Raw genomic sequence first — 12,218 nt, forward strand, 5'->3', positions numbered from 1 at the left:
GATAGCTGGCTCCTATAAAGATCAATGCAGAAGTGAGGGAACGCGGCTTAGAGTCCAGAAAGGCTCTGAAAGGAACCCAGGGTGGTTGGGCAGACAGCATGGGAAGGAGAGTGAAGGCTTCCAGGGGTTCCCTGGACAATAACAATGATGAAAAACTGATTGAGATAACACTGGGTAACACTGTAGCAAGCTCTTAGGCAGATGTCAGCATTAGGACCCAGAGTTTAAGGAACTGGGAAGAGATGCAGCAACAGACTAACATGGAGTCAGTGGGGAGCTTGTTTGAAGGGAGGGACATTTGGGGAGGGGGGGCATGAGAGGAAAGATAGTACATGGTTTAGGACATGGAACTCAGGAGACCTTAATTCAATTCCCTGTTTCAATTTCCAAGTTTCTGTGTGACTTTGGGGAAGTCACTTAGTCTCTTTGTGCCCCAGTTCCATCTGTAAAATGGGGATCAAAGCACTTTCCTACCTCACCAGGAGGTTGTTGTGAGGATAAACACATTAAAAATTGTGAGATGCTCAGATACTATGATGGTGGGGAACCATTTTTTTATTCAGGGATGTGGGGTTTTGGGGGGGGACAGACCTGAAGCTCCCAACATCCCCCACTGCACAGCTCTCACCCCCTTTTCATCCCACTCTTTTTTCTGTACTGTTCCAACTCGCACATTCCCTCCAACTGCTTAGACTCCCTTACTACTGCTCTGACAGTGCTCCATCTCCTCCAAAATTCCTTCCATCATCCCCAGTGCTTTGAGGCTCCTGCAACCAGGGCCGGCTCCAGGCACCAGCTTCTCAAGCAGGTGCTTGGGGTGGCCGCTCCAGAGAGGGGCGGCATGTCCAGGTATTCGGCGGCAATTCGGCAGACGGTCCCTCACCCCGCCTGGGAGCGAAGGACCTCCCGCCAAATTGCCGCCGCAGATCGCGATCGCGGCTTTTTTGTTTTGTTTTTTGTTTTGGCTGCTTGGGGCGGCCAAAACCCTGGAGCCGGCCCTGCCTGCAACATTCAGATCCCTATTGCTCTGAGACCCCCACCCACATCCTCTGCTGCTTGGAGCTCTCCTCCTTCTTGCCACGGGAATGCATGGAGAAGTAGTGGGGAGGTGGTGGGTCTGTAAGGTGTGCATGTACCAGCTGGATGCAGAGATGGTCAGGAGCGTGGAGATGCCTAGTCCCTAGTCCAGATCTGGGCCTAGTGTACGGGGAAGAGGCTCTTCACATCCATCTGTAGCATAGGAGGCACAGAAAGGTGTGAAGTGACACATAGATCTCAATAAAATGTTCTCAGCTAAACCAGAACAATCCATGGGGATAAATTCAGCATGAAACAATAGCTCTGAGATGTGTGAACTGCTCTATTAATTTGGGTGACCCTTAAATATGGGAAAAAGATAATTATGACTTTGCTGCTGCCACTCAGAGTGTTCTTTCCTCCCACAAATTCTAAAGATAAGAATAAAAGTGAATGAAAGAAAACAAGAATCATATAGAAGCAATCCTGAAATCAAATCTGTTACTCGAATAGCAGAGTGACATTTGAGTAATGTTACAGGGTTGTCTCCTGAGCGCCTCTTCCTGGCTGCTGGCCCACTCCTTTCCCAAGAAATGTACAATGCAGGCCCCTTTCTTCACAACTTTGCCATTTTATTTTCTATGACAGAGTTATTAGATACAGAACGTTCTCTGCCCCAACCAGGCTTTGTACAGCTTTATACCATGTCCTCACAAAGTCTTCTGCCTGCCAGAGTTTCCTACAGTGTTAACCAATGTTATCTCAATCAGTTTTTCAGCATTGTTATTGTCCAGGGAACCCATGGGAGCCTCCATGAATTTATCTACTTCTTTTTTTGAACCCTGTTATAGTCTTGGTCTTCACAACATTCTCTGGCAAGGAGTTCCACAGGTTGACTAAGAGTTGTGTGGAAAAAATACTTTTTTGTTTGTTTTAAACCTGCTCCTATTAATTTCATTTGGTGACCACTAGTTCTTGCGTTTATGAAAAGGAGTAAGTAACACTTCCTTATTTACTTTTTCCATACCAGTCATGATTTTATAGATCTCAAATCAAATCTCCCCTTAGTCGTCTCTTTTCCAAACTGAAAAGTCCCAGTATTATTAATCTTTCCTCAGATGGCAACCATTCCATACCCCTTTGTTTCCTATCTTTTAACCAGTTACCAGTCCACGAGAGGACCTTCCCTCTTATCCCCTGGTAGCTTACTTTGCTTAAGAGCCTTTGATGAGGGACCTTATCAAAGGCTTTCTGAAAATCTAAGTACATCAATGGCTATTAGCCAGTATGGGCAGGGATGGTGTCCCTAGCCTCTGTTTGCCAGAAGCTGGGAATGGGCGACAGGGCATGGATCACCTGATGATTACCTGTTCTGTTCATTCCCTCTTGGGCACCTGGCATTGACCACTGTCGGAAGACAGGATACTGGGCTAGATGGACCTGTGGTCTGACCCAGTATGGCAATGGAGGGGGAGAGCTGGGCTGTGGTACGTGGAGGTGCTAAGAAATTGTTTTTTGTTTTGTTTGTTTGCCTATTTTTTTTTTAATTAAATGCTTCAAAACTTTAAGGCAGCATGAAGGTTGCCCAGTCATGCCTCATGCTCTTCTATAATGCAGGGTGTGGTTAAACTCAAACCTCTGAAAACCAGGAAATGAGTTAAGGTAACATAGTTTTAAACTGCTGAAAAACAGGAAATACAAAGTTAAAGTGCATGCCACCCCCACAATGCAACATTAACACTGTCCTCTTTGGAGCCAGCAATAATCACTGGGAATGGTTCAGTAAGGGTAATGCAAAGGTTAACAAACTACCAAGGTAAGTGGTGGATTTTCCATCTCTTGAAGGCTTCAAGTCAAGACTTATTAAGCTCAATACATCAGTGTCTGGGGTAAATTCTATAGTCTGTGTTTTATAGGTCAGACTATATGATCTGGTCCCTTATAGCCCTAAAATCTATGGATCTACAATAAGAACGTATAAGGATGGACTAAGAGAACATGCCATTATTTGTGTTGTGTTCCACAGATAAGAATTCCAGCATTTATCTGTGTCAACTCCAGCTGTGTTAACTGTACCTGCACTGAATGGAGGAGGGATTAACGGGAGCAGCTTGGCAGAGCTGTGCCTGTGATATAAAGAGAAGTGCATGTGCGCTTTGAATTTTGCTCTGAATTTTGTAGCTTGTGGCAGTAGAGGTACACAAGGCTATCGTCTTGCTATGGGGATTGTCAGCAATGTGGTAGCATATATGACAGCAATATCCAGGGGTGAGTGAAGACAGTGTCTCAGAAGGAGTGCTCAGGACAAGAGTGAAGGAAGTCCAGGATGGTCTGTGTGGAGTAAGCTCAGTGTTTGGGTGTAAGTAGCTCCTGTTTGCTACGCTTGATCTGAACCCATGGTTTGCCTTGGAAAAGAGACAATGTTAGACTTTATCCTACAGTGCTCATGTGCTCTATTCCCAATGTGTTCTGTGGCACAGTGGTTCTCAACTGGGGGTCTGCGACTCCCTAGGGGTCTGTAAGCCCTTTGGGGGGGGGGCACGGAGCCCTGCAGCTGAAACCCGGTGCCCCAAACCCCAGCGCTGAAGCTGGGAGTGGTGCACCGCTGAAGCCGTGAGTCCCCTCTCCCCCTTCTTCCCCTCCCCCCCCCCCCCCCCCCCGCCAGCCAGGAGTGGTGCAGGGCTGAGGCTGGCACCCCCGCCCCGAAGCTGGGAGTGGCGCGGGACTAAAGTCAGTGGCTCCTGCCCCGAAGCTGGGAGCAGCACGGGGCTAAAGTCAGTGGCCCCCGCCCCGAAGCCGGGAGTGACACAGGACTGAAGCTGGCAGGCTCCCCGCCCCAAAGCCGGGAGCAACGCGGGGCTGATGCCAGCACCCCCTCAAGCCCACGAAGCTGGGAGTGGTGCGGAGCTGAAGCTGCAAACCTCCCCTCCCCAAGACTGGAGCCCCAGGGCCCCCCCAAAAGCTGGGAGCCGCACTGGGAGCCCCCCCTCGCCCGTAGACATCCCCTAGCTACCCCCCTGCCTGCACCCTGAGCTACTCCCCTGCCTGCAAACAGCCCCTACCTACCCACTCCCTGCACCCTGAGCAGCTTTCAAACTTTTTGAACTAAGTCCCCCCTTGAGTTATATTTTTTGTTGAGTCCCCCCACAGACTGGGTGGCCTCCTGAGTGAGTTGGGGGGGTGGAGGTTGCGCGCTCTCTCTCTGGACCCTGCTGTGCGGAGCTGGCTCAAGCCCCACCAGTTCTTCCCCCCCCCCCTCCCCCCAAATAGGAGTAAAATTATGCCTGTGCCCAAGGGTCCCCCTCCGGCCCAGAACCCCGAGTTTCCCCCTCCCAATCTCGCTGGGCCCTGGCGTTTTTATAACATGTTGAGGGAGGCCTCAGCAAGAAAAATGTTGAGAACCCCTGCTGTAGCATCTGTGAGGGTAGAGTCCTAATACATGTGTTATGGTCATGTGTTTCAGGTTTGGTGTTTATCTTCACGCTTCCTTTCTGGTTTTCAGAGGTTTAAAATTAGCCACTCTCCGCATTCTGGAAGGGCACAAAACACCATTGGGCAACCTTAATGCAGTTTTGGGGCATTTAATACATAATTACTCTTGTAGAGTTGGTCTAAAAATTTTAAAGATCATGATAGAAGTTGAAAATTTGAAGTTGTTTCTGTTTCACAGGATTCAGAACACATTTTTATTTTTAAAAAAGTTTTCTGGGGAAATTTTTTTCATCAAAATCAAAATTTTAACTGAAATAAAAGCCATGGCCTCGGCCCTCTCATGGCTGCTTTGTACCTCTCCCATGCTGCGAAGCTGCTAAAGCACCATTGAATCTAGCCAGTCAGAGAATTATCCTTGTGTAAGGAGAACCCCCAGGTGTCCCCTGGTGACAGAGGCCCAGCATAAGTCAAATGCAAGGGGTGTTCCCATGGAGAAAGTGGGTGTGGCCAGGACATCTGGTGATTCACAATTGTCAGTAGAGCAGCTGGATATAAATCAGAGCAGCTTGAGGGGCCTCAATCATATTAGTGTAAAATTTGGTGTAACATTCCCTGGCCCACTCCAGGGTTGGAGGAATGTAGAGATGGCTCAACACCACATTGGCCACATCCTTTCCAGGATCCTGCACCAAGTGTCACTCAGGTGAACCAAAGAATCTCGCTCCTTTTGTATAGAAATTCTGTCAGTTTCTTTTAGTCTCACTGGTGGACACTTGACCATCTGTGTTAGTCTGAGTCATTGCCTTCCTTCTAAATTTGTGAAGCAAGATTCCCTTACAGAGAGAGAGAGAGTGTAGGAACAAGAAACCACCCACAACCCTTCTCATTCTGTTTCTAACTCCTCTGCTTATTCACACCTTGTCAGACTCTCATGACATGAGATGTTCAGATTCACTTCACTTCACACTAAAGATTTTTACTCATGGAACCCAGTGTAAAGAGATGGAGTATACTGTAAGCATTACAAATCTAGAGCAACCTTCAAAATCGCTAGATAAGTAGACTTAAGACACGGGACAGTGTCATCGAGTCCAGTCCAGTGCTATTGCAGGCAATACCCTTGTATAACCCCATGCATAAATTTATCAAGGCAGTTGAGTTACACCAGGAATCAGTTTACCCCCATGTATCCCAAATAAATCCATGCCAGATTCACAGTGTAGCAAAGATTTTTTGGGGGAACAGAGTGAACAATAATAGCAGGCCACATCCTTGTGTACAACCAAAATGCATAGAATGCCAATTGGGTGGTAAACAAAGGCTCTTCTTTGCAATGTCCTAATCCCAATGTTGCTCTCTTCTTGCTATTCTTTTTGAGCTCTCAATATAGTCTGAGGAGTTCTCTAACTTAGTCTGGCCTGTAACAATGTGGGCTAAAAATATTAGACAACAATCAGTATTGCATAGGTGCATCCTGGTATGTCCCCTTTTTCTCTTGTATGCCAGCAGCAGGGTGAGTGTTTGGTGTATGAGCCCCGTGTAGACATTCCAATCAGGCTGGAGCTCAGGTTCTGAGACCCATACCTTCCCTGCGCTTCAGAGCCTTAGTTCCAGCCCTAGCTGAAACATCTGCATGACTCTTTTTAGCACCATAGCACAAGACCAAGTCTGTAGACCTGGGCTCTGAGACTCACTGCTGCAAGGTTTTGTTGTTTGTTGTGTAGAAGTACCCTATGTCAGCTCTACAGCACTGTACAGTCACCTTGGCTCGGGGGTGATCCTAGGTTGTGTGGATTGGGTTTATGGCCAAAATGGCTGCCCTACATCTAGTGATCTCACTTCAGTAGTGTCTTTCAGCCAAGAACCGCAGAGCCCATCATAGTTAATTAAACCTCACAACTCCTGTAAGCTAAATAAAACAAGACAAGATGAAATATGGGGTTTTAGATTTTCTAACAAATATTTATTTCCTGTTCTAATAAGAAAGTGGACCAACAGTTTTCCCCCAAATAACCATTTAAACACGAAGTTTCTCAGTTAGCTAGGTTATTTATAGGCTGTACTGAAATATGCTTTCCATTTTCATGGGGAGCTGTGTTTTGATTAGTCTTGATGATTACTTTCCTTCCTTGTTGTTAGTTAATTTGCATCTTTACTATTTTTGTTCCAGCTCGAGTACCCTTTTACATCCATACATGACGAAAATGCACTTCTGTTTAAAACCTTTCCTAAGGAAAACAAATATGTCATAGTTTGTCTCCAGGGTAGAAGTGAATTCACAGGACAGAAGAAAATGATAAAGCAAATGCATTTTTACCCATGTTTTACAAATATTACTAGCAGGAGCAAATTGTTGCCTATATATTGAAGTCTGTATGCAAGAATAAAAGTGTTATAACATACATTGTAATGGAAATGAGATATTCCTAATGGATGAAAAGACCTGGAAATTCCTAATTAATTCCTAGAAGTTTTAGATTTGCTTTTAAATGTCAGCAAAACAGTAGGTCCGTGCTTAATGCCAAGACCTAGAGCAAATGATGATAACAATAAGACATCACTCACAATGTAGGTTTTTGTGATTGAAAGCTTGTTTAATAATTAGGATGAGGATAAAAAGGAAATGGGGAGAGAATGTACTTGTGGTAGGCGTTGAAGTGCGATCGCACTGTATGTTCTTTTGCGCTGATATCTGCTGCAGCAGGTTTAGTTGGTTACCATGGTTTCCTTTCCTGCAAATCCTATTGTTTCAATATTGTGAATAAATGTAAATAGGTTCTGCGGTCTGATTAAAAAAAGGTAATTCTCTTAGTTGTGATTATTAATCACAAGTTTTGTTTACAAATGGGTATATTCAATGGTAGGTGGCATTGGGATATAATTCTTGAGAGAAGTTAAATGTCAGAAAACTTACTAATTCTTAGTTTATTTCACTGATTTTATGTATTTTGCAGTAATTAGAAGTATATTTTAATAGACTGCACAGTAAAAAACACTGAAATTTTGAGGTGTATGTAAAGAAATTTGCCACTAATATTAATTATTAATATTAATTATAGAATGAATTTTTACTTGAAAGAGTACATAATCAGGAGTTCAGGGTCAGGGGTTCAGACTCCAGGTGGCACTTATCTCAAGCAGCTCCTGGAAGCAGCAGCATGTCCCCCCTCCTGCTCCTTCATGGAGGCGTGGTGCCGGCCATGTTGGTCTGTGCACTGCCCCATCCGCTGGTGCTGCCCCTGCAGTTCCCATTGGCTGTGGTTCTTGGACAATGGGAGCTGCAGGGCTGGCGCTTGGGGCGGGGGCAGCGTGTGAAGCCCCATGGCTGCCCCTAAGTGTAGGAACTGGAGAGGGGACATGCCGCTGCTTCCGGGAGCCCTGCAGAGCCAGGTAAGCCTCTGACCCCACTCCCCAGCTGGAGCTCGAGTGCCAGATTAAAAGGTCTGATGGGCCAGATGTGGCCCACAAGCCATAGTTTGCCCACCCCGAGGTAGAATATCTCTGGCCTAATCCATGGATATCTAGGAATTTCCTTAGACAGATACCCAAGTGATTTCAAGCATCTCTCTTTTTTCTGCATGGCCTATTCTATTCTCTGTATTAGGCCATGATTGATTGTTCATTTTTCGTAGGTATCACAGCAAATGTGTGATTGAGGAGGGGTTTGAAGGACGGAATGGTTTCATGTTTCTCTCTGTTTAGCGACACATCTGCACTCAGCTGTGCCAAGCCAATCTGTGTGTTGCTGTGCTCAGCCTCCTTTTAGTGGTCTGTAGCATGGTAGGGCCCTCTGAATAAAGAGTTCTCTCTGTTCCTGGTGCATGCCTATTTGAGTGCTTTATTACCTAATGGTGGTGCTTGTTTTCTCTACAGTTTTATAAACACTAACTTTGTGGGGACCTCATCCTGTGTTTGTCACCCTCCTCTTACTCCCATGGTACTGTCTTGTTCCCTAAAAGGCTCTTGCTGTTCTGTTATAGTGCATTTTACATTTTTCAGAGAAGCTGGCCTAGAAATCTCTTGTCACTCCTGTATTTCCTTGGTTGTGATGTGTGTTGAGTTAAAATACTGGATGACTAAAATTAGGGTATTTTACGTATTCGTCCAGAGTGCATAAATCCAGGGCTAGATGCTTGTCGTTATGTTTGCATAAATCTAAATAAATTAGGGCTGTCGATTAATCACAGCTAACTCGTGCGATTAATTAAAAAAATTAATTGTGATTAAAAAAATTAATCATGATTAATCACACTTTTTATTGCCCTGTTAAACAATAGTAAATGAAATTTACTAAATATTTTTGGATGTTTTACTACTTTTTCAAATATATTGATTTCAGTTACATCACAGAATACAAAGTGTACAATGCTCACTTTATATTATTTTTATTACAAATATTTGCACTGTAAAATGATAAAGAAATAGTATATTTCAATTCACCTCATACAAATACTGAAGTGCAATCTCTTTATCATGAAAATGTAACTTACAAATGTAGATTTTTTTCGTTCTCTAATTGCACTCAAAAGCCAGAACAATGTAAAACTTTAGAGCCTACAAGTCCACTCAGTCCTACTTCTTGTTTAGCCAATCACTAGGACAAACAAGTTTGTGTACATTTACGGGACATAATGCTGCCTGCTTCTTATTTGCAATCTCATCTGAAAGTGAGAACAGGTGTTCCCATGGCACTTTTGTAGCCTACATTGCAGGGTATTTATGTACCAGATATGCTAAACATTTGTATGCCCCTTCATGCTTCGGCCACCATTCCAGAGGAAGTGCTTCCATGCTGATGACACTCATTAAAAAAATGCACTAATTAAATTTGTGACTGAACTCTTTGGGGGAGTATTGTATGTCTCCGGCTCTGTTTTACCTGCATTCTGCCATATGTTTCATGATACAGCAATCTCGGATGATGACCCAGCACATGTTCATTTTAAGAACTCTCACTGCAGATTTGACAAAATGCAAAGAAGGTACCAATGTGAGATTTCTAAAGATAGCTATAGCACTTGACCCAAGGTTTAAGAATCTGAAGTGCCTTCAAAAATCTGAGAGGGATGAGATGTGGAGCATTCTTTCAGAAGTCATAAAAGAGCAACAGAAGTCATAAAAGATGCGGAAACTACAGAACTGAACCACCAAAAAAGAAAATCAACCGTCTGCTGGTCACATCTGACTCAGGTGATGAAAATAAATATGTCAGTCCACACTGCTTTGGATCGCTATCGAGCAGCACCCATCATCAGCATCGACGCATGTCCTCTGGAATGGTGGTTGAAGCATGAAGGGACATATGAATCTTTAGTGCATCTGGCACGTAAATATCTTGCAATGCCGGCTACAAAAGCGCCATGCGAACGTCTGTTCTCACTTTCAGGTGACATTGTAAACAAGAAGCGGGCAGCATTGTCTCCTGCACATGTAAACAAACTTATTTGTTTGAGTGATTGGCTGAACAAGAAGTAGGACTGAGTGGACTTGTAGGCTCTAAAGTTTTACGTGGTTTTATTTTTGAGCGCAGTTATTCTTTTTTGTACATAATTCTACATTTGTAAGTTCAACTTTCATGATAAAGAGATTGCATTACATTATTTGTATTAGGTGAATTGAAAAATACTATTTCTTTTGTTTTTTACTGTTCAAATATTTGTAATAAAAAATAATGTAAAGTGAGCACTGTACACTTTGTAGTCTGTGTTGTAATTGAAATCAATATATTTGAAAATGTAGAAAACATCCAAAAATATTAAAATAAATGGTATTCTATTATTCTTTAACAGTGCGATTAATCATGATTAATTTTTTTTAATTGCTTGATAGCCCTAAAATAAATGCTGACTTCTGACAGATCCTGGATTCACTGACACTAGCAGTGACCAGAAACCTGCTTTCCACCTTCTGCTGGCTGTGTCATTACCTCTCAGATGGCGGTATTGCCACACTCCTTTGTTATCTCCAGGAGATACTAATTCAGTGCGCTCTGCTTGCAGTCTTGAATGCTACTTGGAATCTCCAACCGATGCAAATTGCAGCTGTCTGCCATTTAGATTGCTGAGAGTATGTTACACCTCCGCCTTGCTCTTTGCATTTATTGCCAATTTGCTGCCAGATGAAATGCAATGTGATTACTGTCTTCAGAACAGTTCTTTGCCTGGGTTCCAGTTATCTCAGAAAATGTCCTCCTCTCTCTCTCCTCTCCCCCATACCTATTTTCCACCCACTACTTGTATTAGCTGGCAGGAATGCTTTGGATGACTATCCCAAGGGTGAGCTCATAGGACCTGGCTTTTGTCTAGGGTAGGTCGTGTCTTCTGGAATTTGCTCCTACTAGAAATATTTCTGTGCTTAAACCTGGCCCATAGAAGAATGCTTTATACAACTTATCTCTTTGTTCCAGGTTTCCATTAAAATCTGCTGTTGAACTCCCATTTCTGGCACTGTTATGGAAGTAAATTTGGGATTATTTGAGGTTTTTGACCTCAAGATTTGGGGAAATGGTTGTTTTGTACTTGATCTATCTTATGTAAATGCATCTGGGGACTACTGAGATGGGCTCATTATAAGTGTATGGAATGATGATAATCCTTTCCTAACCTTAATGAGTAATTAACTGGCTACTTGCAGCCTCCCACAGACTGGAATGCTTTTTTTCCTTATGGTTCATGTCTTCTTGCTGTGTTCCTGTTCTCCTTCCCTCCTCTTCCCATCTGTTGTTGTTGTCAGTTCTGTTTTCTTTTGGCTAGAGCTTCAAAGTTATCCTTGGCTGTTCTGTAAATTGCAGACTTTTTCCTACTATTATAACTTCAGCACTTTCTGGAGATGTGTTCATTGCTTTAGTAGGTTTTGTTTTCTAGATAACCAATGTCCAAGACTGGGTTCAGTGTGTCTAGTGTATGTCAAAGCTTCTTGCTGAGCGCACAGTTCATGTTTCACTACAGTCACTACTGTACTACAATTACCTACTGTAACTCATTCCACAGCAAGGGAGGATGTCTTGTGGTCAAGGCACTGGACTGGAACTCAAGAGATCTTCCTTCATTTTTTGGCTCTGACAGACTTCCTGTCTTACTTTGGGCAAGTCAATTAAACTCTCTAGGTGCCTCAGTTCTCCAGCTATAACATGGGGTAACAATACTTCTTTTCTAGGGTGACCAGATATCCCGATTTTTATAGGGACAGTCCCAATTTTGGGGTCTTTTTCATATATAGGCTCCTATTACCCCCCTAACTCCCTGTCCCGATTTTTCACACTTGCTGTCTGGTCACCCTATTCCTTTCTCTCACTATTTGTCTGTCTTGTCTATTTCATATGGAAGACTGGAATTTTGGAAGAAAGACCTAAAGGAGTTAGTGGGAGTTTGTCACCTAACTGTCTTAAGCTTCTTTCAAAATCCCATCCAAATCTCTTTGGGGCAGGACCTGTATTTCACTGTGTTTATACAGTGCCTAGCACAATGGGGCACCAATCTTGGTTGAGGCTTCTAGGCACTATTGTAATTAAATAATAAATAAAAATAAAAATGCAGTAGCCCAAGTGTCAGAAGAAGTGTTACCCATATTCTATGTTGTGTTCTCTTCTTGAAGAAGGCCACTATTCTAATTCCTTTCTGGCTCCCATCAGTAATGTTGCTCCCTCCCCCATCTCGTATCTTGAGGGCTGCAATTTAGACGCATATCTTCCAGCCAGTCCTTTAGTTGCCCTTCTTCTATTGTCTGCCTTAGCAAATGGGCTGCTTTATAAATATGCATTTGAAGAACCA

The 12,218-nt window shown here is 43.6% G+C and overlaps 1 protein-coding gene across 3 annotated transcripts in view; it reads left to right on the plus strand.

Moving 5' to 3' along the window:
- CHN1 (chimerin 1) overlaps positions 1-12,218 on the plus strand; it is a 159,322-nt gene that overhangs the window by 52,503 nt on the left and 94,601 nt on the right. The window contains exon 1 of one of the 3 annotated variants that reach the window (XM_054043796.1): positions 10,688-10,755. The exons of the other annotated variants lie outside the window; for them this stretch is intronic. The gene's annotated coding sequence lies outside the window, so the exon portion shown is untranslated. Of the gene's footprint in view, positions 1-10,687; positions 10,756-12,218 lie in introns of those variants that run through there. 3 annotated transcript variants of the gene reach the window in all.

This window comes from Malaclemys terrapin, chromosome 11, assembly GCF_027887155.1.
Source record: "Malaclemys terrapin pileata isolate rMalTer1 chromosome 11, rMalTer1.hap1, whole genome shotgun sequence".
In the NCBI taxonomy this organism is placed as follows: domain Eukaryota; kingdom Metazoa; phylum Chordata; order Testudines; family Emydidae; genus Malaclemys; species Malaclemys terrapin.